Here is an 11,460-nt window from a genome sequence, read left to right as displayed (position 1 = left end):
CCCCTCCCCATCTTTGGCCCCAAGGGGTGCCCGAGGTAGGGAGGGGCAGGCCCTGGGTGCCCCCCCAGGCCTGCCAGGGTGGATGGGGCATCTTCCCAGGGCTCCCCTCCTCTTCCCCTCCCTCCCTCCACCCCAGGAGGGCTGCTGGGGGCTAGGCGGAGGTGGGGAGAGCCCTGGAAGGAGGTTGGAGGCTGGGGGGGGTCTCCTTGCCGAACACCCCATCTCTTCCCTTCCCAGCTCCCTTGGTGCCATCTGGCAGGCACCCCGTGGGTGGCAAAGGCCCAGGAAGGAAAGGGAGGCCCGGGAGGGGGGAGGAATGGGCAGGCTCTCCCCAACATTTAAAGGGAGGAGTTTGTGCCTGCCGATGCCCCCCCTTCACCCCAGGGCCTCCCATTCCCTCCTTTGCCCGTGCCTGCACCCGTGGCACCAGGGGAGTTGGGAAGGGGAGAGGAAGGGGCGTTGGCAAGGAGCCCTGGCAAGGAGCCACCCCGTCAGCCTCCAACCTCCTTCCAGGGCTCCCCCCACCTCCGCCTAGCCCCCAGCAGCCCTCCTGGGGTGGAGGGAGGGAGGGGAAGAGGAGGGGAGCCCTGGGAAGATGCCCCATCCACCCTGGCAGGCCTGGGGGGGGCACCCAGGGCCTGCCCCTCCCTACCTCGGGCACCCCTTGGGGCCAAAGATGGGGGGGCCAAGAGGAGGGAGGGAAATGCAGGTGCTGGGAAGATTGGGAGGGGGCAGGCAGGCCAGGTGTTTGGAGGGCTGAGTCTGCCTCTCAAGCCCCTGGCCTGCCTGTCCCCCCTCCTCCTTCCCAGCACCTGTACCCTCCACCCCCAACTTACCTGTTCTTACCTGTTCTCCGTGTCCTTCGCCGTCTGGTGGGGTTCCCACAGCCGGTACCATCCCATACTTACCCGCTTTGGTCTAAGCTGGCTCAGACCAAGTAACCTGGGCTGTGTGTACCCACCGCCCTCTCCCCCAACTTTAATGTTCCCTGTCCCCAGGAATCTAAGTTGTGAAGGACGCACCCCGACCCGTACCTGTTTTTATAAACTGAGTGAACTCTTCATTTTTATTATTTCAATTGCTTTGCTGGAAAGCCTTAATTCTAAAGTGATGGATACTTTGACATGAAGCTAAGGTCCTACTGAGCTATCTTGGCTTAAGTGTGGTTTCTGTTCAAAATGCACTGAGGGAGAAAAAAAGACTGCAGGGGTGTTTTAAAAGTTTAGCCCCTGCATTCTTTTTTCCACCCAAGTGGCCAAGCACATAAACACACACACACACAGAGGTTGAAAGCTGGCAAGGGCTCCATGTTAACTCCTGGGTGTGGATACCAGGGAAAATGTGCAATTCCATATCCTCACCCAGGCTGCCCTGCCTTTTTAAAAAATCAAACATTGCATTCTTTGTGCACAAAAGCCAATTAAAATGGAGAATATCTCTGTGTTGCACGCGCACACACACACACACACACACACACACAGGAGAATGTAGCTCAGGGTTGAACTAAAGTCCCTGGTGCTCTCCGAGTTTGGTTTTCTTGCAGACGTTTCGTTATCCAACTAGGTAACGTCATCCATGCACTAAGGAGGTTACCGAGTTGGGTAATGAAACATCTCCAAGGCAGCAACCTCAGAGAGCACCAAGACACACACACTCTCTCTTTCATACACACACACACACATTCTTTGAAAGCTGGCAAGGGCTCCATATTAAGTCCTGGGTGTGGATACCAGGGAAAATGTGCAATTCCATATCCTCACCCAGGCCCTGCCTTTTTTAAAAACCAAACCCTGCATTCTTTGTGCACAAAAGCCAATTAAAATGGAGCATAGCTCTGTGTTGTATGTGCGCACACACACACACATACACAAAGGAGAATGTAGCTGAGGGTTGAACTAAAGTCCCTGGTGCTCTCCGAGTTTGGTTTTCTTGCAGACGTTTCGTTATCCAACTAGGTAACGTCATCCATGCACTAAGGAGGTTACCGAGTTGGGTAATGAAACATCTCCAAGGCAGCAACCTCAGAGAGCACCAAGACACACACACACACACACACTCTCTCTTTCATACACACACACACACATTCTTTGAAAGCTGGCAAGGGCTCCATATTAAGTCCTGGGTGTGGATACCAGGGAAGGGAAAATGTGCAATTCCATATCCTCACCCAGGCTGCCCTGCCTTTTTAAAAAAAACCAAACCCTGCATTCTTTGTGCACAAATGCCAATTAAAATGGAGCATAGCTCTGTGTTGTATGTGCGCACACACACACACACACACACACACACACACACACAAAGGAGAATGTAGCTGAGGGTTGAACTAAAGTCCCTGGTGCTCTCCGAGTTTGGTTTTCTTGCAGACGTTTCGTTATCCAACTAGGTAACGTCATCCATGCACTAAGGAGGTTACCGAGTTGGGTAATGAAACATCTCCAAGGCAGCAACCTCAGAGGGCACCAAGACACACACTCTCTCTCTCAAACACACACACAAAAACACACACACACGTTGAAAGCAGGCAAGGGCTCCATGTTAACTCCTGGGTGTGGATACCAGGGAAAATGTGCAATTCCATATCCTCACCCAGGCTGCCCTGCCTTTTTTAAAAAACAAACCCTGCATTCTTTGTGCACAAAAGCCAATTAAAATGGAGCATAGCTCTGTGTTGTATGTGCGCACACACACACATACACAAAGGAGAATGTAGCTCAGGGTTGAACTCAAGTCCCTGGTGCTCTCCGAGTTTGGTTTTCTTGCAGACGTTTCGTTATCCAACTAGGTAACGTCATCCATGCACTAATGAGGTTACCTAGTTGGGTAATGAAATGTCTCCAAGGCAGCAACCTCAGAGGGCATTAAGAGACACAGTCTCAGTCTCAAACACACACACACACACACATCCAGAAGGGAAGCACTGGGATCCTCCCCAAGTACAAAATCCTACCTGTTTGTTTCTGTCTTTTTCCTAACAACTCCCTGGGCAGGGAATCTGCTGCTTCTGGACTTCTAAGGAGCAAATGCCTAGAAAGGGCAGGATGGGGACAAGCAATAAAAGCAACACGATGCACACCAAAGATAGAAACAGAAAGTCAAAGAAAAAGAAAGAAGGTAGTCCACAGGACTGGCTGTGTCGTATCATCCAAAAAATAAAAAATAAACATGGAGCGGAGTTCAGACGTTGGATCGCTTCGTCTTTGGTATTACTTCGAAAGCTGCCTTCCGGTGGAGGGTGGGCGAAGCTCCGCGGGAGGCGGGTTGCAATCCGTGGGCCGCAGGGCGGGCGGGTGGAGTGGGAAAGCCAGCGGGAAGATGGCCATATACAACACCTGGCCCACCCTCTTGGCTACCTGGAGAAAAAACAGCAAGGAAAGGGGAAATGAGGCACCCGCACACAGCAGCAGTAAGAGGCATTAAAAACGGGTGGATGTTTCGATATTGACAAGCAAAATGCACGGGCAAGAAGTCAGATTCACTTAAGAACTGTGGCAAGAACAGCGATAAAATGGGGCAAAACTCAAATGTGTCACAACAAATGTTGAGAGCTATCTCTGTTTACCGTAAGGAAAGCCTGTATCCTACCTAGCCTGTTCCATCAGCTGCCTGTCTAGTTCAGGGACCTGGCTTTTCTTCCTTTGGAGCCGCACCGGAAAATGGGATTTCTCCCACTTTGCCAGGCCAGCTGAAAGCCCGGAAGCCAAGTTCCCCAGCCTTAAGGCTCCTGCCAACCTGGGCAAGAGATTCCCTCCTCCGCGATGCCACCCGGGGTTTTAAGCTGCACTTTCTCTGGGCGCCCTTCTCACGTTTGGAAGACCGTCTGGCTGCTTCCCAGTTTTTGCATTCTGTCGGGTTTCATTCGCGTGGCCGGAGAAGAATAAAACAATAAAGAAACCCAAAGAGTTAAACTGGACTGAACTTCGGGGCTCAATATAAAGAAACCCTAAAAACCCCTAAACTTCCTCGGTTTACGATCCCTGGTTGACGGCTCAGCCCAGGGAGGGCAAACCAGCCTCTTTCCCCCTCGGCAACTCCGCCTGTGCCGAGGGGGAAGGACCCAAGCCAGGATTTGAACTCCGAACCCACCAGGGAGCCCCCTCGTCCCCCCGGCAGGAGAGGCGGAGGGAAGCCCGGCCGGCAAAGCTACACGTGTCCGGCTTCCCCTCTCAGGAGCCCCGCCGGCTGCGTTCGCACGACCTGCCCGACCCGGGTCCGGGATTCCCCGCTTCTCGCTCGGCCCCAACGCCCCCCTCCGTTGCTAGGGCAGCTCAGGAGGACCAGCACCATGGGGCCGGTAGTCCGGCACTCCGTCACGAAGGGCCTCCCGGAGCTCACCTCCTTTGCCGGGCTCGGGTCCCCCGACGCGGCTCCCCGACTGCGGCCTCCGCGACGCCGCAAAATGGCCGCCCAGGCCAGGCCCAACTGGAGAACGGCTGCCCTGCTCCTCCCACTTCCGGTTGCCGACGGAGGGAGGGAAGGATGGGCACTTCCGGGAGGGCTCGCGAAGGCGCTACGCCCAAAAAGGCCACTGGAGGGCAGTGTTTCACGCCCTGGGCTATAGATGGTCTTAGAAGCCCCTTTCTGGCCGCTACTTCCAAAAGAACCACAGGAGGGCGCTGTTTCATGGCTGGGCTATGTAAAGCCTTTCAGTCCACTGTGCACCCCGGCAGCATAGCGCAGAAAAGAGGACGGGAAATAGAAGAGAACGGTGCTGCCAATGGACAGGAAGTTGATGACGGCCATACTGGGAAGGTCCTTGTCAAAGGCTCTGGCAAACGAACGTAGCGTAGCGGACTGACAGGAAGTTCGCCATGGCGAGAAGGTCGCTGAGAAAGGAAGTTGGCACGGAAGACTAAGAAGAACGGACAGGAAGTCGGCCATAATAGGAGGGTCGATTCCAAATAAAACGGGGGATGGAGAATTTAAACGGACAGGAAGTCCGCCATATCGAGAAGGTCTCTCTGAAAGGGGACGCTCTGCGCTTTGTCGCTTCGCTTCTCTGTGTCCCGATCTAGGCAAAAGGCCTACTATGGTCCCCGTGTTAACGCTATGGGACGGGGAACCGTGCCATCCTGTGGCCAAACGGAATATTGCGGCCGCCGCATTTTAAGTTTATTATTCTTTATCTTTATTATTAGCGCCTTATTAATATTAATAGGGCGGCGGGTGGGTCACAGGCGCAGAATAAAATGCCCTAATATTAATAAGCTTTTATTAATAAAGAATAATAACCTTAAAACGTCATTTAAAATGTTTTTCTTTTGTTGGCTGCTACGCCGGCTTGGACCACAGGAGGGCACTGTTTTCGGTCCCTTAGCGATAGCGGCATTGAGGCCGTCGAAAAGACCTCCGTGCTTATGCTATGGGACGGAAGCCTGCCATCCTGTGGTCAAAGCGGGAATTGCGTCCGCCAAAAGAAATAAAGGTTTTTAATAGCGTTTTAAATCTACGGACTTGTTGATCGGACGTGAAGTCCGCCGGGCCCAGAACGTCGCCGCGAGAGGAAGTTGGAGGATGACTAAGAAGAACGGACAGGAAGTCGGCCATGACGGAGAGGTCCATGGGAACGGCGGATATCGACGGACAGGAAATTCGCCTGGCCGAGAAGGTCTCTCGGAGATTACACGTGATGAACGAGACGGCAGACATGCGCACAAGTCCGACGGAAGCGGCTCGTCCCTTTGGGAGAAGCGTAGAGCGGGGACGCTTCGGCGACGCTCTGCGCTTTCGCGCTTCGCTTCTCGGTGTCCCATCCTAGGCAAAAGGCCTACGGGGGATTCAATACTAATGCGATGGGACGGAAAAGCGCGCCCTCCCGTGGTCGAACCGGATATTGCGACCTCCAAAAAGAAATACACCTTTTAAATAGGATTTTAAGGTTATTATTCTCCATCTTTATTCTTAACACCTTATTCTTAAATATGTTAATATTATTTTGTTAACATTAACGCATTATTAATATTAATAGGGCGACAGATGGCCATTTTCCTGAGATGCAGGCGCAGAATTAAATGGCCTAGCATTAAAAAGGTTTTACTAATAAAGAATAATCATCTTAAAATGCCATTTAAAAGATTTATTTCTTTTGGTGGCTGCCATACCTAGCTTCAATAGATACAGAATAATAATCTTAACATCATGTTAAAAGAGTTTCTTTCCTTTTGTGGCTGCTATTCCTTCTTTAAGCGCAGGACTCTCACTCTAGGACTGCTTGCCACAAACGCTGGCCTCCCTTCCTATGTGGCTAGAAAAGCAGAACGTCTTTGGCTGCTTGCAGAAGAGTTGGGACGGAAAGACGGCATGTAAAGGAACATCACAAATCAATCACAACTGTCTATTAAGTCTGTCAGCTCACCCGGAATAGGCAAAGTGTAGAATATTCCAAAGCTCTTCCAATGGGTTGTGGCGGTTCAAGTTGCTTGCGGAAATTGTGCAGAGGTGCTTTGTGCCTGTTAGAATCCCCTCGGTTGTATCAGGCTGTAATTATAATTCCATATTGGCTAAATTTGCAGCCTTGTTGCCCTGGCCTTGCCCCCACCCCAACTTAAAGACGAGACACCTGGGCTGCAGACGCTGTGGCCTCTTACGAGCAGGGATATACGTAGGTTTCATTCAACTTGGGTTTATGTTAAATTCATTAAAATTGCAATTTCCTTCCTAGAGGCAACTGCCCAAAAACAGCCACTTTGTTTAGCATTTCCTATCCGAGCCCGCAGATCCCTTTATCTCCTTTTCGGATTCATTCCTGCACTCTATAGGCGGCCAAACTGTTGGGGTGAAGAGATGCAGACTGAAAGCAGGGCTTCAGCAGGAGCAGCCCAGGGCTGCAAAACCGATTTCCTTTTCCGCCTTTTCCCACAAGATTGCACGCACAACTCCTGACCCTTTGTGTGTAGCTGGATTGTTTCCCTGCATCCGGGTGCACTGTGCGATGGGAAGAGGCTTTGGGGATCTCTGCCCTGCATGTACCCTCCTGTTGCCCCAACCGAGTGCCAGTCGGAGGTAGCCCGATGCTGAACGGGGGTGGTTTGGGTCATCGGGACTTCTTCCTCACCAATTTTGCCTCACTGAAATGACACCCCAAACTTTGCTGGGGCAGCATCTCGTTTTAACAAAATACTGTTACAGGAAAGATGTTTCAGTGTGACAGTTGGATTCATCGCTGGGTAGACAGACTATCCAGAGGCTCCCAAATGACCTGGTGAACACACAGAGGGGACTCGGATCCCTCCTGAAAGACCTGCTCTGGAGTTACGGGGTAGCCACCGAATAGGGAGTGAGGCCCAAGAATCGACCAGGGTGTCCTCTGAGGGCTGGCAAAGCCACCTTGACCAGCGGTGGCCACGCTTCAGGAGAGGCCCAACAAAGTGTCTTTAGGGTTGTAGGGCCCACCTCTGGTTGCCGTGGCTTAGAAAGCCCCACCCCCATCCTGGCTATATGTGATGGCCCTGCAACTCCAAAACTCTCACCAGGCCTGAGGCGTTGCCTCCGTTGAAAAGCAGATAGGCAAGGAGAGGCCCCCTTACGCTGCAGCCCCAAGCCTCCTAACTTGGGCTAGGTGGGCTGAACTGAGTGTGCACCGCCTTTGGACAAAGTTCTACAAAGTTAGATGGACGGCAAACAAATTAATAAATTCCGTGAGTTCCAACTACTCTTGTCTCTCCCGTTTTATCCATACTTTCAATGATAAACCTATAAGGCACTGATATGTTATATACATTTTCCAAATAAATTATATTTATTTTTATATCAATTTATATATTTGTGTGTGTGTATTGTTTTTTAATAAAATGTACACAATTTATTTCAATTAGATATTTAATATTCAGTGTATATTAATATAGATATCTCTAAGGAATATCGTTTAGAAACATCAAACGTAAACATAAACACCTAGATGCAAAGTTATTACTAAAAGCCAACATGGGTTTGTCAAAAACATCATGCCAGACAAATCTTATTACATTCTTTGACCGAGTGACAAAATTAGTGGACCAGAGGAATGCTGTGGATATAATTTACTTGGACTTCAGTAAAGCATTTGATAAAAATAGACCACAAACTACTACTTGATAAGATAGAAAAATGTGGGTTAGACAGCATCACCACCAGATGGATTCGCAGCTGGCTGACAGGCCGTACTCAGCGTGTGGTCCTCAATGGAACCGCATCTACATGGGAGGAAGTGTGTAGTGGGGTGCCCCAGGGCTCTGTTCTGGGCCCAGTGCTCTTCAACATCTTCATCAACGATTTGGACGAGGAGATAGATGGGGAAACCCATCAAATATGCAGACGACACCAAGCCAGCAGGAATAGCCAACACTTCAGAAGATAGGCTTAAGATAATACAGGAGGATCTGGACAGACCTGAACCCTGGGCGCTATCTAACTAAATGAAATTCAATGGTGAAAAAAGTAAGGTTGTACATTTAGGCAGGAAAAACCAAATGCAGAGATACAGTATAACCTTGCTCAACAGTAGTTAGAGACAGATCTCGGAGACCTAGTGCACAATCACTTAAATATGAGCGAGCCGTGTGCTGCAGCCGCCAAAAAAGCCAACACAGCGCTAGGCTGCATTAACAGAGGGACAGAATTTAGGCCTTGGTAAGGTCACACTTGGAATATTGTATCCAGTTTTGGTCACCAGGATGTAAAAAAGATGTTGAGACTCTAGAAGGAGTGCAGAGAAGAAGAGCAACAAAGATGATTAGGGGACAGGAGGCTAAAACGTATAAGGAAAGTTGCTGGAATTGGGTATGTCTAGTTTAATGAAGAGAAGGAGGAGGGGGGACGTAATAGCAGCCTTCCAATATCTCAGGGGCTGCCCAAAGAAGAGGCAGTCAAGCTATTCTCCAAAGCGCCTGAAGGCAGGACAAGAAGCAATGGATGGAAACTAACCAAAGGGGGAAGTAACTTACAACTAAGGATAAATTTCCTGACAGCGAGAAACAATTAACCAGTGGAACAACCTGCCTCCAGAGGTGGTGAATGCTCCAACACTGGAGGTTTTTAAGAAGAGACTGGACAGCCATTTGTCTGAAATGTATAGGGTTTCCTGCCTGAGCAGGGGGTTGGACTAGATCAGGGGTCGGCAACCTCGGCTCTTTTATGACTCGTGGACTTCAACTCCCAGAATTCCTGAGCCAGCATAGCTGGCTCAGGAATTCTGGGAGTTGAAGTCCACGAGTCATAAAAGAGCCGAGGTTGCCGACCCCTGGACTAGATGACCTCCAAGGTCCCTTCCAACTACAACTTCTTCTTCTTGTTGCTGTTGTTGTTCTTATTATTAAATACAAAGGTACATACGTACAATCTCCTTAAAGACATAGCAGGGCAGGCGGTCAGCTTAGGGGAGAGGACCAAAGGAGGGCCAGGGTGGCGGGAGTGGGGGGGGGGCAGCTGGGGATCCCCCGCTAAAGAGGTAATAGACAAACCCGGTTTTTTTCTGGAACGACTCGGCTTACCTTTCCTTCTTGCGGCCTTGCCGGTAGACTCGCAGCCCGGCAGCAGAGCGCAGAAAAGAGGACGGGAAGAAGCAGAGAACCGTGCTGCCAATGGACAGGAAGTCGAAGACGGCCATACTGGGAAGGTCCTTGTCGAAGGGACTGGCGGACGACCCTAGCGTAGTAGAGGACTGACAGGAAGTCCGCCATGGCGAGAAGGTCGCTGAGAAAGGAAGTTGGCACGGAAGACTAAGAAGAACGGACAGGAAGTCGGCCATAATAGGAGGGTCGATTCCAAATAAAACGGGGGATGGACAATTTGGACGGACAGGAAGTCCGCCATATCGAGAAGGTCTCTGTGAATGTGGACGCTCTGCGCTTTGTCGCTTCGCTTCTCGGTGTCCCTATCTAGGCAAAAGGCCTACTATGGTCCCCGTGTTAACGCTATGGGACGGGGAACCGTGCCATCCTGTGGCCAAACCGAATATTGCGGCCGCCGCATTTTAACGTTATTATTCTTTATCTTTGTTATTAGCGCCTTATTAATATTAATAGGGCTGCGGGTGGCGACACAGGCGCGGGAAAAGATGCCCTAATATTAATAAGCTTTTATTAATAAAGAATAATAATCTTAAAACGCCATTTAAAAGGTTTTTCTTTTGTTGGCTGCTACGCCGGCTTGGACCACAGGAGGGCACTGTTTTCGGTCCCTTAGCGATAGCCGCATTAAGGCCGTCGAAAAGGCCTCCGTGCTAATGCTATGGGACGGAAAACTGCCATCCTGTGGTCAAAGCGGGAATTGCGGCCGCCAAAAGAAATAAAGGTTTTTAATAGCGTTTTAAATCTACGGACTCTAACTTGTTGATCGGACGTGAAGTCCGCCGGGCCTAGAACGTCGCCGCGAAAGGAAGTTGGAGGATGACTAAGAAGAAAGGCACTGAAGGCACTCTTTGGATGTCGTGTGCTATAGATGATCTTTGTAGTCCCTTTCAGGCCACTACGCCCAAAATAACCAAGGCCACTTGTTATGCCCTGTGCTATATAGATGGTCTTTGTAGTCCCTTTCAGGGTCCTATGTATAAAATAACCACAGGGGTGCATCCTTTTCATATCCTGTGCTTTATATGGTCTTTGTAGTCCCTTTCAGTCCACTGTGCCCAAAATAACCAAGGCGGGTACTGTTTCACACCCTGCGCTATGAAGAGTTGTAACCCTTTGCCCTGTTCAGGTTTCACTTTTGCAGCCTTATATAGCTCAAGGTCTTGAAATACTGACCCGTTTCCTTGAATACAGAATAATCATGCAGTTGGGGTGATCAGAGTTTAAATTTGGGCTAAGCAACCAAATTGCTACAACAGTTGATCTGGTGGGTTTGACCCAGGATTTGCTACCCTGGTCCAGAATCATCCTGTCCAGTCCGACCTGCACAGCTGACTGTTCATCCATGTAGCCGCTCTCCTGGGTGATGAAAATGTCTGCCTTGGGAGGCTAAGTCCATCATACCCAGGGCTTGCCTTTCTGACATACTTGGTTTTGTGAATGGAGGCTTGAAGGTACGCTGCCCCTGAGGCTCTCTTCACCCTCCAACAAAGAGCCACAGCCCTACTGGAGGCCTTGCCTCAAATGGTTACCAAAGGATCACCATCTGACTCCTATCAACGGCTACCTGGAGCGTTTCTTTCACTTTTATTAGTGCTTCCCGGACCAATTTTTCATCTTTTCATTGTAATTATGCCTTGGGCTCCCGGCTCCTCTCCACTGGGTGTCCACTGAACCTTGTGGGGGAATTTCTAAGGCCGATTTCTGTGTTCTAGGATTGCCTTCCCTCCTCCCCACACTATGACTATCTGAAGGGTTGCCACAAAGAAGAGGGGACCAGTCTATTCTCCAAAGCACGGATGGAAACTGACCAAGGAGAGAAGCAACCTAGAACTAAGGAGGAATTTCCTGACAGTGAGGACAATGAATCACTGGAGGTTTTTAAGAGATTGGACAGCCATTTGTCTGAATGAGCAGG

Source organism: Vipera ursinii (assembly GCF_947247035.1).
Source record: "Vipera ursinii genome assembly, chromosome: 17".
Classification (NCBI taxonomy): Eukaryota; Metazoa; Chordata; class Lepidosauria; order Squamata; family Viperidae; genus Vipera; species Vipera ursinii.
This window is presented reverse-complemented; position numbering follows the sequence as displayed.